Source organism: Neofelis nebulosa, chromosome X, assembly GCF_028018385.1.
Source record: "Neofelis nebulosa isolate mNeoNeb1 chromosome X, mNeoNeb1.pri, whole genome shotgun sequence".
NCBI classification, from domain to species: domain Eukaryota; kingdom Metazoa; phylum Chordata; class Mammalia; order Carnivora; family Felidae; genus Neofelis; species Neofelis nebulosa.
Window position 1 is genome coordinate 103,686,221 of NC_080800.1, and position 20,281 is coordinate 103,706,501.

A 20,281-nucleotide genomic window follows, 5' to 3' on the forward strand; every position below is an offset into this window, starting at 1 on the left:
TTTTGTGGTTCTACACAAATTTTAATATTATTTGTTTCATTTTTTTGAAAAATTTTGTTGATATTTTGATAAAGATTACATTGAATCTGTATATTGTTTTGGGAAGTGTAGACATTTTAACAATATTAATTCTTCCAATTCATGAACATGACTATCTTTCCATATGTTTGTTTCATCTTCAGTCTCTTTCATCAATGTTTCAGTTTTCATACTACAGTACAGGTTTTTCACTTCTTTAGTTAAGTTTATTTCTAGGTATTTTATTCTTTTTGGTGCATTTGTAAATGGAGTTGTTTTCTTCATTTCTCTTTGTCTGACTTCATTATTAATGTATAGAAATATTACTGATTTCTGAGCATTAATTTTTTATCCTGCAACTTTATTGAATTCATTTATTAGTTCTAGTAGTTTTTGGTGGATTCTTTAGGATATTCTATGTGTATTATCATGTCATCATGTATTATCAGTTTAACTTCTTTAGCAATATGGATGCCCTTCATTTCTTTTTCTTATCTGATTGCTGTGGCTAAGACCTCTAGTACTATGTTCAATAAAAGTGGCAAGAGTGGGCATCCTTGTCTTGTTCCTGACCTTGGAGGTAAAATGTTCAGTTTTTCACCATTGAAGATTATGTTAGCTGTGGGTTTTTCAAATATGGCCTTTATTACATTGAGGTATGTTCCCTCTAATCACATTTTGTTGAGTATTTTATCATGGATGGATGTTGTACTTTCTCAAATGCTTTTACTTCATCTATTGAGATGATCATAAAATTCTTTGAATATAAAATTATTGTCAAATTGGTTTCCATACAACACCCAGTGCTCATCCCAACAGGTGCCCACCTCAATGCCCATCACCCTCTTTCCCCTCCCTCCCGCCCCCCACCAACCCTCAGTTCATTCTCAGTTTTTAAGAGTCTCTTATAGTTAGCTTCCCTCCCTCTCTTTTTTTCCCCTTCCCCTCCCCCATGGTCTTCTGTTAAGTTTCTCAGGATCCACATAAAAGTGAAAACATATGGTATCTGTCTTTCTCTGTATGACTTATTTCACTTAGCATAACACTCTCCAATTCCATCCACATTGCTACAAAAGGCCATCTTTCATTCTTTCTCACTGTCAAGTAGTATTCCATTGTATATATAAACTATAACTTCTTTTTTTTTAAATTTTTTTCAACGTTTTTAATTTATTTTTGGGACAGAGAGAGACAGAGCATGAACGGGGGAGGGGCAGAGAGAGAGGGAGACACAGAATCGGAAACAGGCTCCAGGCTCCGAGCCATCAGCCCAGAGCCTGACGTGGGGCTCGAACTCACTGACCGCGAGATCGTGACCTGGCTGAAGTCGGACGCTTAACCGACTGCGCCACCCAGGTGCCCCTAAACTATAACTTCTTTATGCATTCATCAGTTGATGGACATTTAGGCTCTTTTCATAATTTGGCTGTTGTTGAAAGTGCTGCTATAAACATTGGGGTACAAGTGTCCCTATGCATCAGCACTCCTGTATCCCTTGGGTAAATTCCTAGCAGTGCTATTGCTGGGTCATAGGGTAGATCTATTTTTAATTTTTTGAGGAACCTCCACGCTGTTTTCCAGAGCGACTGCACCAGTTTGCATTCCCACCAACAATGCAAGAGGATTCACGTTTCTCCACATCCTTGCCAGCATCTATAGTCTCCTGATTTGTTCATTTTAGCCACTCTGACTGGTGTGAGGTGATATCTCAGTTGTTTAACATAATGTTGGAAGTTCTAGCATCAGCAATCAGACAACAAAAGGAAATCAAAGGCATCAAAATTGGCAAAGATGAAGTCAAGCTTTCACTTTTTGCAGATGACATGATATTATACATGGAAAACCCGAGAGACTCCACCAAAAGTCTGCTAGAACTCATACATGAATTCAGCAAAGTCGCAGGATACAAAATTAATGTAGAGAAATCAGTTGCATTCTTACACACTAATAATGAAGCAACAGAAAGACAAATAAAGAAACTGATCCCATTCGCAATTGCACGAAGAATATAAAATATCTAGGAAGAAACCTAACCAAAGATGTAAAAGATCTGTATGCTGAAAACTATAGAAAGCTTATGAAGGAAATTGAAGAAGATACAAAGAAATGGAAAAAATATTCCGTGCTCATGGATTGGAAGAATAAATATTGTTAAAATGTCAATACTACCCAAAGCAATCTACACATTCGATGCAATCCCAATCAAAATTGCACCAGCATTCTTCTCGAAGCCAGAACAAGCAATCCTAAAATTTGTATGGAACCACAAAAGACCCCAAATAGCCTAAGTAATTTTGAAGCAGAAGACCAAAGCGGGAGGCATCACAAACCCAGACTTTAGCCTCTACTACAAAGCTGTAATCATTAAGACAGCATGGTATTGGCACAAAAACAGACACATAAACCAATGGAATAGAATAGAAACCCCAGAATTGGACCCGCAAATGTATGGCCAACTAATCTTTCACAAAGCAGGAAAGAGTATCCAATGGAAAAAAGACAGTTTCTTAAACAAATGGTGCTGGGAGAACTGGACAGCAACATGCAGAAGAATGAAACTATACCATTTTCTTACACCATTCACAAAAACAAACTCAAAATGGATAAAGGACCTGAATGTGAGACAGGAAACCATCAAAACCCTAGAGAAGAAAGCAGGAAAAGACCTCTCTGACCTCAGCCGCAGCAATGTCTTACTTGACACGTCTCCAAAGGCAAGGGAATTAAAAGCAAAAATGAACTATTGGGACCTCATGAAGATAAAAAGCTTCTGCACTGCAAAGGAAACAATCAACAGAGCTAAAAGGCAACCGATGAAATGGGAAAAGATATTTGCAAGTAACATATCGGACAAAGGGCTAGTATCCCAAATCTATAAACAACTCACCAAACTCCACACCCGAAAAACAAATAATCTAGTGAAGAAATGGGCAGAAGACCTGAATAGACACTTCTCTAAAGAAGACATCCAGATGGCCAACAGGCACATGAAAATATGCTCATCAGGGAAATAAAGATCATATGATTTTTATTCTTCATTTTGTTGATGTGGTATATGAAATGTGGTTTACCAATATTTTGCTCAAAATTTTTGCATTTGTGTTCATCACAGATATTGCTGCTGTATGCAGGGCATGCTCTGGCAGAACAGCTAAAGCTAAAAAGTATGCACAAACCAGTGTTGTCCCTGGGCACTCCACCCAAAATGTGCCCTGGCAGGACAGCTGAAGCTGAAGTGCTTGCATGCCAGGTTGTCCCAGGGCTCTCCACACCAAGGGCAACCTGGTGGGATAGCTGAAGCTGAATGAGTGCAAGCCAGAATGTACCAAGGTGCTTAGTGTAGGGCGTGCTCTGGCCAGGAGACTGGAGCCAAGGCCAGTATGGGTGGGAGTGTTCTGGAGCACTCCCCACAGGAGGCGCCCTGGTGGGGTGGCTGAAACTGAAATCACTTGAGTAAGAGGCTCCCGTGGTGCTCCATACAGGGCACCCTGGGAGGGAAGCTGGATCTGAAGCAGACATAAGTGAGGGATTCCAGATTGGTCTGCACCAGGAGTGCCCTAGCAAGGCATATGAAGCTGAAGTGGTGTGGGCCTGAAGTGTTCCAAAGTGCTTTGCTCCTGTGTCACCTTTATGTCAAAGCTGAGGCTATAGTGAGCGTTCACCAGGTGTGTACTACCCTGTGGCTACCTTGAAGGGATGTCTGGGGCTGGTGTGGGCTAGGGGCCTGGGGCTCACTGAGGTGGCAGGCCAGTTAGGGAAACTGTGCTATGCACTGTTCTGTGGTCTCAAGGTGGATAAAGAGGAAAGACAGCCCATCAGCCTCATTCACCTGGAGGGCATTCCAGCAGCTTCCCTTGCCATTTAATGAAGTTCTAGGGCTGGCTTTTTTGTATGCTGATTGCCCTATTAAAACGGACTTTTCTTCTGTTCCCCAGTACAACTGGGGCTAGTATGGGCTTGTGGACCCAGGGCTCACCAAAGTGGCAAGCCAGCTATTGTGATCAGACCCTGCTCTGGTCTGTGCTTTTACGATGGAGTGAGAGCATAAACCATGCAGGTCTCTAGTCCCTCTGACCTGGAGTGTTCCTGAAGCTCCTCTGGCATTTTAAACCGTTGCTTTTTTACTATTCCACAGTGCAACTCGGCTAGTGTGGGTTTGTGGACCTGAGGCTCACTGAGGTGGCAAGCACATCCGGCTCTGGTTTGCACTTTTAAGGTGGTGGAGGAGTATAAACTGTGTCATCCTCCAGTCCCTCTGCCTGAGGAGTGTTCACAGCACCTTCACCATGTGGTATAAAGTTGTAGTGTTTTCTCTTTTATCCACTAGTTGCTTTTTTAAACCACCTGTTTTTCTGTGCCCAAGGACAGAGGAATCTTTTCCCAGTCTCTCATTACTTATTATCCCTCTCCACTGAAGTGCACATTGTTGGGGACTTGGGACTCCCCTGACTCCATCTCTCCTTTTTTGCTGTCTTCTCTATATTTTGTTGTGCAGAAGCTGTCCAGTTGTCCCTCAGTTCTCCTTCAGGAGGAATTGCTTTATAAATACATGTAATTTGGTATGTTCCATGGAAGGGTGAGTTTGGAGTCTTCCCATGTTGCCATCTTGGACTGGACACTTAATTTAAGTGTTTTGTTAACTGATTTTTATAAACTTATTGTAATGAGACTAGATGTCTGATAAAGTCCTAGCCAGTCCAAGATCTTTGTCTTTGTCCTGTCCTTGCCCTTGCCAGAATTCATCCTGGCCTTTTAAATTAACATTTAAAGAGTAGATCTCTTTACACTGTGGTTTTGAGCTTATGAAAATTTGTTTTAGAATTGAGTTTTCCTTCCAGAATTTCCAAACACTTTCATGGATCTAAATTATTTCCTTTATCCTAAACCAGAAGTCACAGTGATTTAGACTTTTGGGAATTCAAAACAAATACGTTTATCCAACCTATGGTATGTTAAAATATAAGCCCTCAAGTACTAGGCAATGAACAAAAACAACAAATCAGAAAAGACCTCTTTATCTTTTAAATAAAAGTCTATTTTTAGAAATATAGACAAAGTAGTTGACATCAGGACCTGCTGGACTACCATGCCTCTTGAAAGTTAAAGGACAATTAAACATGCAGGGTTGAAGTGGGAGTGTGATTAGATGGGTTAGATTAGGAAGAAACAATATATCTTTTTTTAAATCAGAAAGTAAGGGACGCCTGGGTGGCTCAGTCGGTTGTGCATCCAACTTTGGTTCAGGTCATGATCTTATGTTTGTGAGTTTAAGCCCTGCGTCAGGCTCTCTGCTGACAGCTCAGAGACTGGAGCCTGCTTCAGATTCTGTGTCTCCCTCTCTCTCTGTTCCTCCCCTGCTCACACTATGTCTCTCTCTCAAAAACAAATAAACATTAAAAAAGTAAAAAATAAGGGAAAATAATGGGAAATGTATAAAGCAGAATCATGGGTGAGAATAAAAGGGCTGGCCCAGAAGTGATCTCTTAAGCATCTAGAAGAAGTCCATAGTATTTTTTGATCTATCTAAAATATGAAGCTCCTGATAGTTTTCAAACTATACTATGGCCAGACTATTATTTTTAACCCTGGTACAATCCAGTTATATGATTTTTATATAAAGGACCATTTGCTAATTTCTAACCAGGTCCCCTCATAGTTTTCTCTTAGTTTCAGTACTTTCAAATTAAAGATATGCACTCTACAGAATATTGTCAAAAAATCCCTGAAACTCCCCAAATACTGTATGTACATTAAATTTCATTTAAATGTTGCTCCTTCTAATTCATTTTCTGCCTGCACAGACTTGATAATTTTGCAACTTGCTAGGAAGACTTCATTTGGAATTGTATATTGGAGTTATTAATGCTTTCACTAAATATTCCAGTTTGCCCTTCCTAGAGGCACAAAGCAGGATTGCATTTTCTGTACTGCCTCCTTGTGGCTGAATGGACACATTACTAGTTGTGGCCTGAGTTGTGAGCCATTTACTTGCCAAATTTAATTTGAGATGAAAAACTTTCCAGCACTTTTTTCCACCTATGCTACAATGGCTGATATTGATTGTTTAAGTTGGTGATTGTTTTCTCTGCCTGGATTTTGGAGTAAGGTGACTTGGAGCAGAGCCATTCAACAACAAACAATAGACCAGTATTGTGTGGGAGAAATGCATCTGTTCTAAGAACTAACATTTTGGAGTTGTTTGTTACTACAAAATAATTTATGATGATGAAATTATAAAATTATTTTGAGCATCACATGTAAGCATCAAAGGTATGTATAAATATTCCAAAAAAAAATAATACAGCCATCAATGATTAAATGCTTTTTGTTTGTTTCCTTACATGATATTTTTTCAGATAGGGGTTGGGCTGTATGTATAAAGATGTTTTAGTTAAGTCCACATTTTTTAGTGCTTGACATTATATCAAAGAAATACAAGAATTCGCCAAGAGAATATAGATGTACAGTTTGGAAATAGACTTTAGATACTACATTACCTGACACTGTGTGTATTTTTTGGTTGTACAAAAATTATAATATCTTCCAAATGACTGCCTTCATTTTCTTTTAAATTACCTAAGAGCCCAAAAAGTCCACAGAAACAGAAAGTGTTTCCTGACATAAAAGGTAGCTAATGAATCCTAAAAGTATGTTTTCCTCTCCCTTGTTGGGGAGAAGAGAACACTTCAATGCCTATCAAACATTTACAATATAAGACATCAAATTGTTACACAGAATCAAAATTTTTTAAGGAACCAAGGAAAGTGGCAATTGCTACTACATCTTCTTTTTTCCTTCCTCTATTTTCTTCCCTTCTTTCTGTCTCTACAAGTCTCCTTCATATGGTACTCATGGCTTTCTCTCAATTTCTCCTTATTTTCATTATATGTTAAAAAGTATTTAAGAATCTCTGGAAATTGAAAATAACATAGAAAAGTAATACTAAATTATTTGAGCTTATATGGATTTTAAATTCCTGGCCTAAGGGATCTATGCAAAGAGCTAACTTAGACACTTTTATCTTGATCTGTACGGCTAGTTGGAGTTGACATGTTTTCTACACAAAATTTTAAAAAAATACTCGTAGGGTTTTCCCCAATGCTTGTTTGAAATTTTATTAAATGAGAGTTAACACATATCTTTGTAATACTGTTTAGACTGTAATGTTTTTCTTAAGTCTATAAAAGACTGAGTAAGAGCATCATAAATTGCCTGAAATTCTTATTGCATTTACAAACAAGGAGATGGAGAAAAGCACTGCTGAGAAGGCAGACCTTCTGATAAGGAGTTTGGCTTAGTGAGTTAAAAAGAACAATGAGAATGCATAGAAAAGGTTCATAATTTTTTTCATAGTTGCGTTTATTTCTTACACAATCATTTAATTTGTGAAAAACAATAGAACGATCCTGATATTTCACTTTTTTTAACCAAGAAAATCTTAAATTACATTATTAAAAAAATTAGATTACTCCAGAACATAAAGCATTAAGAAATATCTTTCTCCACTCTTTTTTTCTCCTAAACCTGACAGATAAACTTTGAAGGTAGTTCTTCATTTAGAGGGAAGGATTATATATGCTACAGAATCACAGATGAGGAAAGTCTTCCCCGCATTTAGGGAGGGCTTCAAAGAGGAGGTGGGGTTTGAAACATAAAATGTAGTAGCTTCTCATATGGTATGAAATTTTACAGGCAAAGGGAACAATATAAATCAAGACACAAGCATTCAAATGTATGATGTGTTCAAGAACATGTGCTATGCGTAGAACATATCACATTAGGGAGGAGTACTAGACAAGGATTGAAGGAAAGCTGAGCCAAGCTGGAAAGCACCTTGTATAGCATTGTTAGTAAGGGTATAGTGCAGGAAATATATGCTTTAAATTTTCCCACACAACTAATAGTTAACAGAATTGATATTTGAATGTAAGCAGGCTTGTCTCCAGAGTTTGTGCTCTTAACCCCAGAGTTTGTGCTCTAAATCACTATGCTGTAGATAAATGTATGGATAATAGCTTTTATGAATAAAGCACAAGCTAAGGATCAGGAAGCAAGGGGTGACTGTGTAGGGTGGCATTCATTATAATTTTGGGGGAAGTAAACTTTCGACTGATACTTGAAGTATGTTATTTTCATTATGAGCAGAGAGGAAGCACAAAGTAGCCAAAAGAAGAGCAAATACCTCATTTGATTCTTTGCTTTAAAGTAATCTTGCATTTTCTCTCTTCTCTTTGTTACCCTCCCCTGCCCTTTATTCCCTGCCACCTCTTCCTCCTTCTCCTCTCTCTCTTTCTCTTCTGTCTCATTTGTATATCATATTATCAAGGGGCTGTAATTCAAGTCACCAAGCCATTCTAACTTTGTTTGCAATTTAAAACAAGAAATAGTTCTTTCTGAGATATATTTTGCAGTTAATAGACAAATGGAAACATATAATATATTTCTAGATCATATTTACAAACTACAAATGTTTGGGATCTTATTTCTCTTTAGAGCTCTCACTATGGTGTTTTTATAATACATTGTGGATCTGCATTACAATCACATTAATGAAGAATTCCATCACCATATCTACTTATTACATGCAATTATAAAACCTGAGCTGCTTGGCTAAGGTATTCATTAACCTTTTCAGAGCTTATTATAGGAAATCTAATCACATGGAGATTTTAGACTGCATTGTGAAAATGAGTCCAGTTGTCATGTACAGTAAATTTTAATACCCAAATTCTCTGTAAATTGGGCAGTTTCCTGAAATTGAACGAGGAAGCTCTATTTAATCAGCTTAAAATATGAAATTTGAATTCATTTGCACGGTAAAAATAATACCTATATCTGAGATAAATGCTAAAAGAACATTTTACTTTTTATTCTAATTAAAGTTCCTGCATTTATTAATTTTATTTCTCTTTATATGTTTTAAACCTTATAAATTCTGATTGAAATTGTAGATTCAGTAATAAACATTGTAATTTGTGTTTCCCATTCCAACATTCACTTAAAATACGGAAAGAATGTTAAGTATTTTGTTTTTAATAATCGCATTTAAGTTTCATATTGTTTCTATAGTGTATAATGCAGACCAACTTTGTTTATTTACCATATGTGGAGTACCTTTAATTCAAATTATTTGTTCTTAAATTGTTACTATTGCTTGAATCAGCACTACTGCACTATATATAAAATTCTATATAGAAGAATGATTTAACAATCATAGTTACTTTCAGTCTTCAAACTGCTTACAATTTCCAAACCATTTGGCATTGTTAGTAAGTCTCAACTTCTAGAATGTTAATTTTCCCTTGTTTTATAACTACTCTCCCCTTTTTCTCCTACCTCTTTGAACATCTTTTATCTGTTCTCGTCAGTTACCCTTTTACTGGTAATTCTGGGCCTCCTTGGGGCTCTATGCATGTCCATTTTTATATTCTGATTCTGACAATCCTTTCTAGAATACTTCTCTTATTTTCTCTCTCTCTCTCTCTCTCTCTCTATATATATATATATATGTATATATATATGTATATATATACATATATATATTAAACAAATTGTTAATTTTTCATTTAACCACTCATTCACTTATTTAAGAAATATTTTTGAGCACCTACTATGTGTTAACTATTTTGATATGCATTGGATTAAGCATAGTTCCTATCTTCTAGGAACTTATAGACCAATGAAAGACTCAGGAAAATAGATGTGGGGTTTTAAGGCCAAGTTAAAGGCTTTGGTAAGTACTTTTGTGGTTGCATCTGAATATATAGGAATGGAGTATTAAGAAATAAGCACAGTTCTTTTTAAACATTTGAAGAAATATTTGCAGTCAGAATTTTATTAAAATAATATTTAACTTGTGGGGCGCCTGCATAGCTCAGTTGGGTGGGCGTCTGACTTCGGCCCAGGTCATGATCTCATGGTTCGTGGGTTCAAGCCCAGCATCGGGCTCTGTGCTGACAGCTCAGAACCTGGAGCCTGCTTTGAATCCTGTGTCTCCCTCTCTCTCTGCTCCTTTCCTACTCACATTCTGTCTCTCAAAAATAAATAAACATTGAAAAAAATTTTTAAATAATATTTAACTTGTATAATATATACATATAAATGTTTTGTAATAGTGACAGAAATATCTTAATATTGGTAATAGCCATTATTCATTTTAACAGTCTTCTGAAAACTAAGTTTAGTGGTGCCTTATTAATGTATTCTCAAGATATTCAATAAAAACATAAGAAAGTTGTGACAAAGTTCTTAAAAATGACAGACATTAACATAGAGATATTGATTATTACAGTGAAAGTTGTCTTACCATTAAGCATTTTAAAAATGTGAGTTGGTGACAGACCGAACATGTACTCATCTACTTGGATCTTTACTTATATTCTTATTTTACCTATTCCAACTAATTTCATCATTAAATATTTTGAGAATTATTTCCAATGTAAAGATGCAGATTATCATTTAAGAATTCTTTGAGCCAAATATTGGCATAGGAAAGACCCCACTAATATGATCTTGCTATAAAATACATTATTAAATGCCTGAATCTATTGGCAATGAGTTCTAAAGGCCATTATGTGAAGAGCAGAGACAACTACCTGCACATTTAAATATTCCCTTTTCTTAATGGCAGTGCAAGGGATGTTAAAAGTCAGTCATCAAATGATGCTGTGAATCATATCAGCAATTTCTTGTATAAGTGACATGGAAATTGGAGTAGATGGAAATGTGGATAATTTATGAATTTTAATGCCACCTGTAAACGCAGTCATGATTTTTGCAATTATATTCTATTTCACTTTTAGTTGACTAATGAAAGGATACAGATAATGAAAGGATTTCTTGTTAAAAGCAGAAGAGCAAGCTTATCTTTAAAACATCAAGGAACCTAAGTGCTAAAGTACTATCAATTGAGTTTTCAGCCCTGGACATTAATAAATGCCCCTGGAGTAAATTTCTCTCATTATAAGACTGAAAGAAAGAGAAAATGCTGTTGAGAAGTACAGTGGTCAAGAAGACAGACTCAGAAGCTAGACTGTATTGATTCAAACTCCACCTCTACCAGTTATTGATTGTGTCTCTTGAGCAAGTAATTTAACTTTTTAATGCCTCAATTTAGTCATTTAAAAATTAGGGCAATAATTAGAATACCTGCCTCATAAAGTTGTCGTGCAGATTTAATTTTTTTAATGTTTACTTATTTTTGAGAGAGAGACAGAGACAGAGAGAGAGACAGAGTGTGAGTGGGGAGGGGCAGAGAGAGAGGGAGACACAGAAGCTGAGGTAGGCTCCAAGCTCTGAGCTGTCGGCACAAAGCCTGACGCGGGGCTCAAACTCACAGACCACAAGATCATGACCTGAGCTGAAGTCGGACACCTAACCAACTGAGCCACTCAGGCGCCCTGATGCGCAGATTAAAGAAGATTAATATAGACAGAGCACTTACAACACTTCTTGGTATGTTCTTGCTATTACATTTTTAGAACCAGTACAAAATGCAAAATGTTAAAAAAAAATGTAATGCTTATAATTTATGTGAAAGTAATTTGGAAACTATAAGCATAATAAAACTAAAAGTTTTAATTTATATATTTCAATAGTTATGGATTAAAGTTTAAGATAATGGAATGCTAGAGCCATCTAAATAATCTGCCAATGACACAAATGTTATCTCATGAAAATGCAGATCTCAATGAAACATGTTCCTAAACATCCTTGGTAAAATTTATGAACAGAGAGGACAAAAGAAAAAATAGAAAGTGATACAATATCCAGAGTTAAAAAAAAAAAAAGTTTTCTCTAGAGGACTAAAGGTCATCAGGGATCAGATATCTCATAAGCCGCAGTTGAAGACAATTTTAACCTATGTATTGAGTTCTAAAGAAAAAAAAAATTCCCTATCTAGAAATCTATACTACATACTATTTGATCATTGTACTAGAAAGGCAATTAGAGCTTTTTAGATATTGTTATATTATCTTCAGGACTGTGATATTACAGATAAACCTAGGGCCAGCTTTCTTTTTTTTAGATTATCTTTATTATTTTTTCCTTTCCAGATGCCTGCAGCACTTTAAAATTTCCTTATAATGTAAGAATTTAACCACAATATATTTGGGTATGGGTTTCTTTTCGGTATTTTTGTGTGGAAGTTATTAAGATGTCTCAAAGTATGTACACAGGTATTTCTTCAATTCAGGAAAGTTGTCTTCCACTATATTTTGTATTATAATTTCTGTGATATTTGTTCCTCAGATATACCAATTATTCATAGACTAGATCTCTATTTTTTCCATAGATACCATTTTCCCTCTCATATTCATCCTTTTTCCTTTCCTTGGGGCTCTAGTAAAACTTCCTAAATTTTTATCCCACATTACTAATTTGATATTCTACATTATATTTCTTCTTCTTAATAACTCAAATATGCATTTTAAATTTCCTGATCTTCTATTACATTTTTAGTTTATTGATATTCTTCTTTATCTTGCTCATCTCCCTTTTCACCTATTTTTATTGCCTGTATATCTCAGAATGTTGCCCATATGACTTTGTGCTTTTGTACCTCCAAAATATTTTTCCCCCCACTATGTTTAGTATGTCAAAGAATTATAAGATATTTTTTTCTGGATCTTGGAGGAACTCAATTGCTGTGATATTAACTTTTGAATTTTATGTTCCATTCCCCTCTTTTCTCTGAATTTTTGGTAGCCCATGTGAAAAGATTTTTCTCTTAACTCATTTTCAAATGAAGCAAGTTCTCTTCAAACAAAATATTTGGCAACAGAACCAATGAGTTGTTTGCCTTTGGTCTCAGTCTTTGCCAACCCAAAGAATGGCTGAATAGCTTTTTTGGTCCATAGTTAGAGGAGAAGTTAATGTCCACATATTTTAGCCCCATTTGCTTCAGCTGTCATGTGCTTAACATAGTTTTGCTTTAATTTGGTAGCTTTTCTCCACATGCAACCTTGTTCCATAGTGTACTATGAAAATTTATAATGTCCAGGACCTAGCTATAGTGGTTTATTTGTGGGCCTCACATGTTCCTAGAATAAATTATGCTACTACCAATTGCCTATCCAGTCATATTTCTGGGAGTTGCTATATCTCAATGAACATAGAAAGATGGATAGCATATAAAGAAGCACCTTCACAGTAGAGATATGGTTGTCTACAGTTCTGGTTAGTATAGATCTTGGGACTCTGAGCTATGGGCTATGGTGTAGAATTACATAATCTCATCTATATAACCCCCTAGTCATCTTACTTTCATGAGACAAACTTTTGCTAGTTTCTTAGTCTAGTCTCATTACCGCAGATACTGACATTTTCTCTTTGTTTTGTTTGTTTTTATCTTTAGCTCTGTGTGTTCTTATCATTTTCTGTGGATTCATTATATTTTTACAGCAAGTTAGGAAAGACTTCATCAGGGGCTAAAACCCATATATATTTTAAGCCAGAAATTGCCCATCAATTATTCAATATAGCATATGTTACAGATGGACAAAAGAGTTAGACAGAAATGATGCAAATTAATCATCACTACCGGGGAAAACATCTCAATGCTCTACTATTGGTTGTTTAATAGTTTCATCATCTTTTTAGATTGATGGACTGTCACACATACAAAAATTACTACCTTGATCTGAGTAGTCCTAGAGCAAAAATCTAGCTTAGAAAACCTACTTACTACCATTGTTTCAAGTGATGTGAATATCTCATTTTACTAACATAAAATATAAAATATATAATTAGAGTTAATTTGCTTAACTTATGAAGGCTATAGTAAGGATTCAAGTGTAACTTTATAGTATTAATAAGCAGCTTATAAATTCATACTTGACCATGACAACTTAAAAGTATTAGAGTACATTAAAAATATGCCCCCTGCATCATGCATAAGAGTTTGGTTAACCAAAAACCTCAAATACTCTCTGCTTACATTAACTGCCTTTTTCATACCATACCTAGAAAAGAATATCACTTTACTATCTTTTGTAGGCCTCATACTCACCATATCAGCTGCTAAATCCAAGTTGGCATCCTCATCAGAAGGGAGTAGACTCCTTTAGTGCCTTCCTTGTGCTTTGTGTTAGTAGCCAAAAGCTCTTTTGCTTTGCCCAAATTGTCAAGTCCATCTGCCAGTAGCCTCTCAGCTCATTATGCCATCTGCTAGGCACTGACCTGTATCACTCCCCTTGGTCCAGATGCCACATTGTATGTGTCTGGCATCTCAAAATATTCCCTACTGTTTCACATTCTTCCAGAATATAGAGAAATGACTCAACCTGACATTTGAAATCTAGCTACAGCTGGAGCAAAAAGAACTGGTATTTTACTCTGTGAAGCATTCCAACTATTCAATGCAATAAGTATTTTCTCAAAATAGCAGTGGAGTGTTTCACTGTAGAATAAGATAGTTGGGATTTTTTTCTAGGAAATACTGACTGAATGGGAGGCAAATATTCATGTATATCCAATGACTTTCCTGAGTAAACATGAAAGCAATTTTGAAAGGGGTATATGTTTAAAGGCTTTAAGTTAAAATTTAGCTTTCTAAAATGCAGTGTTAACATTACTGGGAGACATCACAGAGTAAAAAAGTAAACACAGGCTTTGTGGTAGGAGGACAATGTTGGGCTCTCAGCTCTCTCTTACTAGTTCAAGGATCTTGGGCAATGTGTTTAATCTTTCCGAGTTTTAATTTATTCGTCTGCAAAATGGGAACAGAAACTTACCTCACAGGATTGCTAAGAGAATTAACTAAAGCTATGTACCCTAATACAGTATGTTAATTTAAAATATTTTTAATGTTTATTTATTTTTGACAGAGAGACAGAGTGATAGTGGGGGAGGGGCAGAGAGAGAGGGAGAACTGAATCTGAAGCAGGATCCAGGCTCTGAGCTGTCCGCACAGATCTCGATGCAGGGTTCAAACTTACAATCTGTAAGATCATGACCTGAGTTGAAGTTGGATGCCTAACCAACTGAGCCACCCAGGTGCCCCTAAATAGATATCCGTTTTGAGCACTTACTAGGAATATGGGACAGTGCTAAGTGATTTATACACATTTTGAGTTTGTTGGTTTTCCCTCTTGCTTTACTTTTATATTTGATTTTTACTGTATTCTTTATTTAAAATTTTTTTTTAAACTTTATTCATTTTTGAGAGACAGAGACAGAGTGCAAGTGGGGGAGGAGCAGAGAGAGAGGGAGGCACAGAATCGAAGCAGGCTCCAGACTCTGAGCTTTCAGCACAGAGCCTGATGTAGGGCTCAAACCCACAAACTGCAAGATCATGACCTGAGCCGAAGTCGGATGCTTAACTAACTGAGCCACCCATGCGCCCCCAGTATGTTAATTTTAAAATACTTACAGTCACTCACTACTTGGTAGGTTTTTAGAGAGGCTCAACACTAAAAAAGTTACTGCCCTTACCTAAGTGACTAACTCCTGGAGAGTAACTTAGATGCTGCAAAAAGAGCCCCCTACAGTACAAAATGAGCTTTGAGTACCCTTTCATTTTTCATATTGAGTTCTGGTATTTCATTGGAGGTTAGGCAATAAAGTACAATGATATTACAACACCATAAAACCCTCTATGTATTGAAAGAAGTCTGTTTTGTGGATATTTGTATCTCTAGCTGAATTTAAAATTTGCATTCCTTCATTTGTGATGGGTGAGGTATTAAAGAAACAGTAAAGTGAATGAGAGGTCATTGGCAGCTGTATCAAAGATAGCAGCAGAAAATTTTAAAATCAAAACACATACACACACACACACAAGAACACACACACATTTTAAAATGAGAAAGTAGAGGGTTGATGGGGGGTGGGAGGGAGGGCAGGGTGGGTGATGGGTATTGAGGAGGGCACCTTTTGGGATGAGCACTGGGTGTTGTATGGAAACCAATTTGACAATAAATTTCATATATTAAAAAAAATAAAATAAAATGAGAAAGTAAAGAAGAACATTATTTTGAAATATCAACTTATTAAAAAATGGCATTTGTTATCTAAATATCATGAAAAGTAATTCAATGAGGCTGTGACAATCAAATTGTCATCCTGTTATGCCAACATTCACTGACATTCACTAAATAAAAAGATAAAGGGGCATAAGTCAGCTACTACCATGAAACTCAATGAGATGAAAAAGATGTACAGATTTTTGTTTTTATATTGCAGTCGAGGACCATTTTCCTGATGTGTAAAACAACAATTGTGGCATTTTTATAAAACCATTAGGCAAATAATGGCATATTTTAATAAATTGCATTTTAAACACTCTCCAGCACAAATAAAATGAAAATACACGTCTAAGACCTACACAAAGACCTATACATCTACATATAAATACACATGAAAAGAATATTGCACACTTTAAGATTTTTAGTTTTCCATTTTATTTGAGCAAAGAAAATATTTAATATAAAATTCAGACCAAATAAGGAGTATTCAACTTAAAATGACCAACACCAACAAATATCTCTCACTGCCTTTGGTCCCATCTACCACAACCAGAATTCTCAAAGATCCTATATTGAAGATGATTCTTAAGAAAATAGAAAACATTCACTTATGAGTAGGAGAGACAGAACAAGAAAAAATAGTAAAAATTTAAGGCTAGTATTTTTTATAGGCCTGGCCTACTTGCAAAAATATCTGTATGTAGTTAACTCCTAGCCTATGACTGCTTACATAATTCCTGAAAGTTTTTCTATATCTCCTAGATATATTAAACACTATTATTGACTAGATAAAGTGTATTGCATTCTTAAAATTTCTTAACTCAAAACTATTTCACTAAGGGAATAAAAATACTTTTAAAAGGAGACTTTTTTTGCTATAACTGAGATGTAAAACTGACTGGATAAAGTCACAATGGGGATTGGAGAAGCAGAGGAGAGAATAGGTGATATAGAAGATAAAATTATGGAAAATGATGAAGCTGAAAAGGAGAGAGAAAGAAGACTATTAGATCATGAAGGGAGACTTAGAGAACTCAGGGATTCCATAAAGCAAAACAATATCCATATCATAGGAGACCCAGAAGAAGTGCAGGAAAAATGAGAAGGTTTGAACAAATTTTAGCTGAGAACTTCCTTAATTTGGGTAAGGAAACATGTATCCAAGTCCTAAAAATCAACAGAAATGGGTTTACACCATGACGTATCATAGTGAAACTTGCAAAATACAAAGATAAAGAGAAAATTTTGTAAGAAGCTAGGGAAAAAAGGTATTTAACCTGCAATGGCAGACACATAATATTAGTAGCAGACCTGTCCACAGAAACATGACAGGCCAGAAGGGAGTGGCCGGAAATATTCAATGGGATGAATGGGAAAAATATGCAGACAAGAATTCTTTATCCAACAAGGCTGTAATTCAGAATAGAAGGAGAGATAAAGGGTTTCCCAGAGAAACAAAACTAAAGGAGTTTATGGCCACCAAACCAGCCTTGCAAGAAACTTTAAGGGGCACTCTTTGAGTGGAAGAAAGAAAACAAAAAAAGACCAAAGCAACAAACACTACAAGGGACCAGAGAACATCACCAGAAACACCAACTCTACAAGTAACTCAATGGCACTAAATTCATATCTTTCAATAATCACTCTGAATGTAAATGGACTAAGTGCTCCAATCAAAAGACATAGGATATCAGAATGGATGAAAAAAAAGAAATAAAATCCATCTCTATGCTGCCTACAAAAGACTCATTTTAGACCTAAAGATACCTGCAGATTGAAAGTGAGGGGATGGAAAACCATCTTTCATGATAATGGAGGTCAGAAGCTGGAGTAGCCATACTTAGACAAACTAGATTTTAAAACAAAGACTATAACAAGAGATGAAGAAGGCATTATATCATAATTAAGGGGTCTATCCATCAAGAAGATCTAACGATTGTAAATACTTATGCCCCAACTTGGTCCACCAAAATATATAAATCGATTAATAACAAACATAAAGAAACTCATTGATAATAATACAGTAATAGTAGGGAATTTTGGCCTTTCTCTTTCTGCCATCTTGGAAACTTTGGAGGCCTTCTGGGAACAGGACTCCTGAAATGACAAATACGTCTGGAAGGCTGTGATACAAAGCCATTTTTGCTGGCTATAAACGGGGTCTCTGGAACCAGAGGGCACACACAGATCTTCTTAAAATTGAAGGTGTTTATGAAACTGAATTCCATCTAGGAAAGAGATGTACTTATGTGTACAAAGCAAAGAATAACACAGTAACTCCTGGTGGCAAACTGAATAAAACCAGAGTAATCTGGGGAAAAGTAACTTGTGCTCATGGAAACAGTGGTATTGTTCATGCAAAATTCCAAAGCAATTTTCCTGCTAAAGCCATTGGCGACAGAATCTGTGTGATGCTGTATCCCTCAAGGATTTAAACTAACTGAAAAGTAAATAAATAAAGGTGTGGATTTGTTCTCTTTATAAAAAATAGTGGGGAATTTTAACACCCCACTTACAGCAAAGGAAGATTAGAGCAGACATAAACAATATAGAAACAACAAAAACCCAGTAGAACAGATCAATGAAACTAAGAGATAGTTTTTGGAAAGAATAAACAAAATTGATGAAGCCTTAGCCAGGCTTATTAAAAAGAAAAGACAAAGGACCCAATTAGATAAAATCATAAATGAAAGAGGACAGATCATAACCAACAACATAGAAATACAAACAATTACATAAGAATACTATGAAAAATTAAATACCAGCAAACTGGATAATCTGGAAGAAATGGACAAATTCCTACAAACTTACAAATTTCCAAAACCGAAACAGGAATAAAAAGAAAATTTGAACAGGCCCATAACCAGCAAAAAATGAATCAATAATAAAATTCTCCCAACAAACAAGAGTCCTGGGCCAAATGGCTTCCTAGGGGAATTCTACAAGACATTTAAAGTAGAGTTGACACCTATTCTTCTCAAACTTTTCCAAAAAATAGAAATATAAGAAAAACTTCCAAACTGATTCTAGAAATCCAGGATTACCTTGATTCCAAAACTGAACAAAGACACCTCTAAAAAGGAGAATTACAGGCCAATATCTCTGATAAACATGTTTGCAAAAATTCTCAACAAGATACTAGCAAATAGAATTCAACAGTACATTAAAAGAATTATTCACCATGATCAAGTGGGAATTATTCCTGGGCTGCAGGGCTGATCCTAACTAAAAAGGAAAAGGTCTGTACTCTGAAAACTATAGAACACTTATGAAAGAAATTGAAGAGGACACAAAGAAATGGAAAAGCATTCCATGCTCATGCATTGGAAGAGAAAACCTTGGTAAAATGTCTATACTATCCAAAGCAATCTAGACATTTAATGCAATACATATCAAAATACCAACAGCATTCTTCACAGAGCTAGAACAAACAATCCTAAAATTTGTATGGAACCACAAAAGACCCTGAATAGTCAAAGTAATCCTGAAAAACAGAAAACTTGAGGCATCACAATTCCAAATTTTAAGCTATACTACAAAGCTGTAGTCATCAAGACAGTATTGGGGTGGGGGTGCCTGGATGGCTCAGTCAGTTAAGCGTCCAACTTCAGCTCAGGTCGTGATCTTGCAGTCCATAAGTTCATGTTCTGTGTCGGGCTCTGTGCTGACAGCTCGGAGCCTGAAGCCTGCTTCAATTCTCTCTCTCTCTCTCTCTCTCTCTCTCTCTCTCTCTCTCTCTCTCTCTCAAAAATAAATAAGCATTAAAATTTTTTAAAACAAAATGCAGTATGATACTGGCACAAATACTGACACATAGATCAATGGAACAGAATAGAAATGGACCCACAACTATATGGTCAACTAATGTTTGACAAAGCAGGAAAAAAATATCCAATAGAAAAAAGGTCTCTTCAGGAAATGGTGTTGGGAAAATGACGGCAACATGCAGAAGAATAAACCTGGACCACTTTCTTACACCACACACAAAAGTAAATTCAAACTGGATGAAAGACCTAAATGTGAAACAGGAAACTATCAAAATTCTAGAGGGGAACACAGGCAGCAACCTCTGTGACCTCAGTCACAGCAACTTCTTACTAGTCATGTCACTTAAGGAAAACAAAAGCAAGCACAGACTATTGGGACTTCAAGATAAAAAGCTTCTGCACAGCAAAGGAAACAACAAAACTAAAAGGCAGCTAACAGAATGGGGGAAGATAAATGACATATCTGATAAAGGGTTACTATCCAAAATCTATAAACAACTTATCAAACTCAGCACACACACACACACA

At 35.9% G+C, this 20,281-nt stretch overlaps 1 pseudogene; it reads left to right on the forward strand.

Annotated features, from left to right (window-relative positions):
• The first annotated feature begins 18,088 nt into the window (after positions 1–18,088).
• Positions 18,089–18,459, forward strand: LOC131502834 (large ribosomal subunit protein eL33-like; annotated as a pseudogene).
• The last annotated feature ends 1,822 nt before the right edge of the window (positions 18,460–20,281 follow it).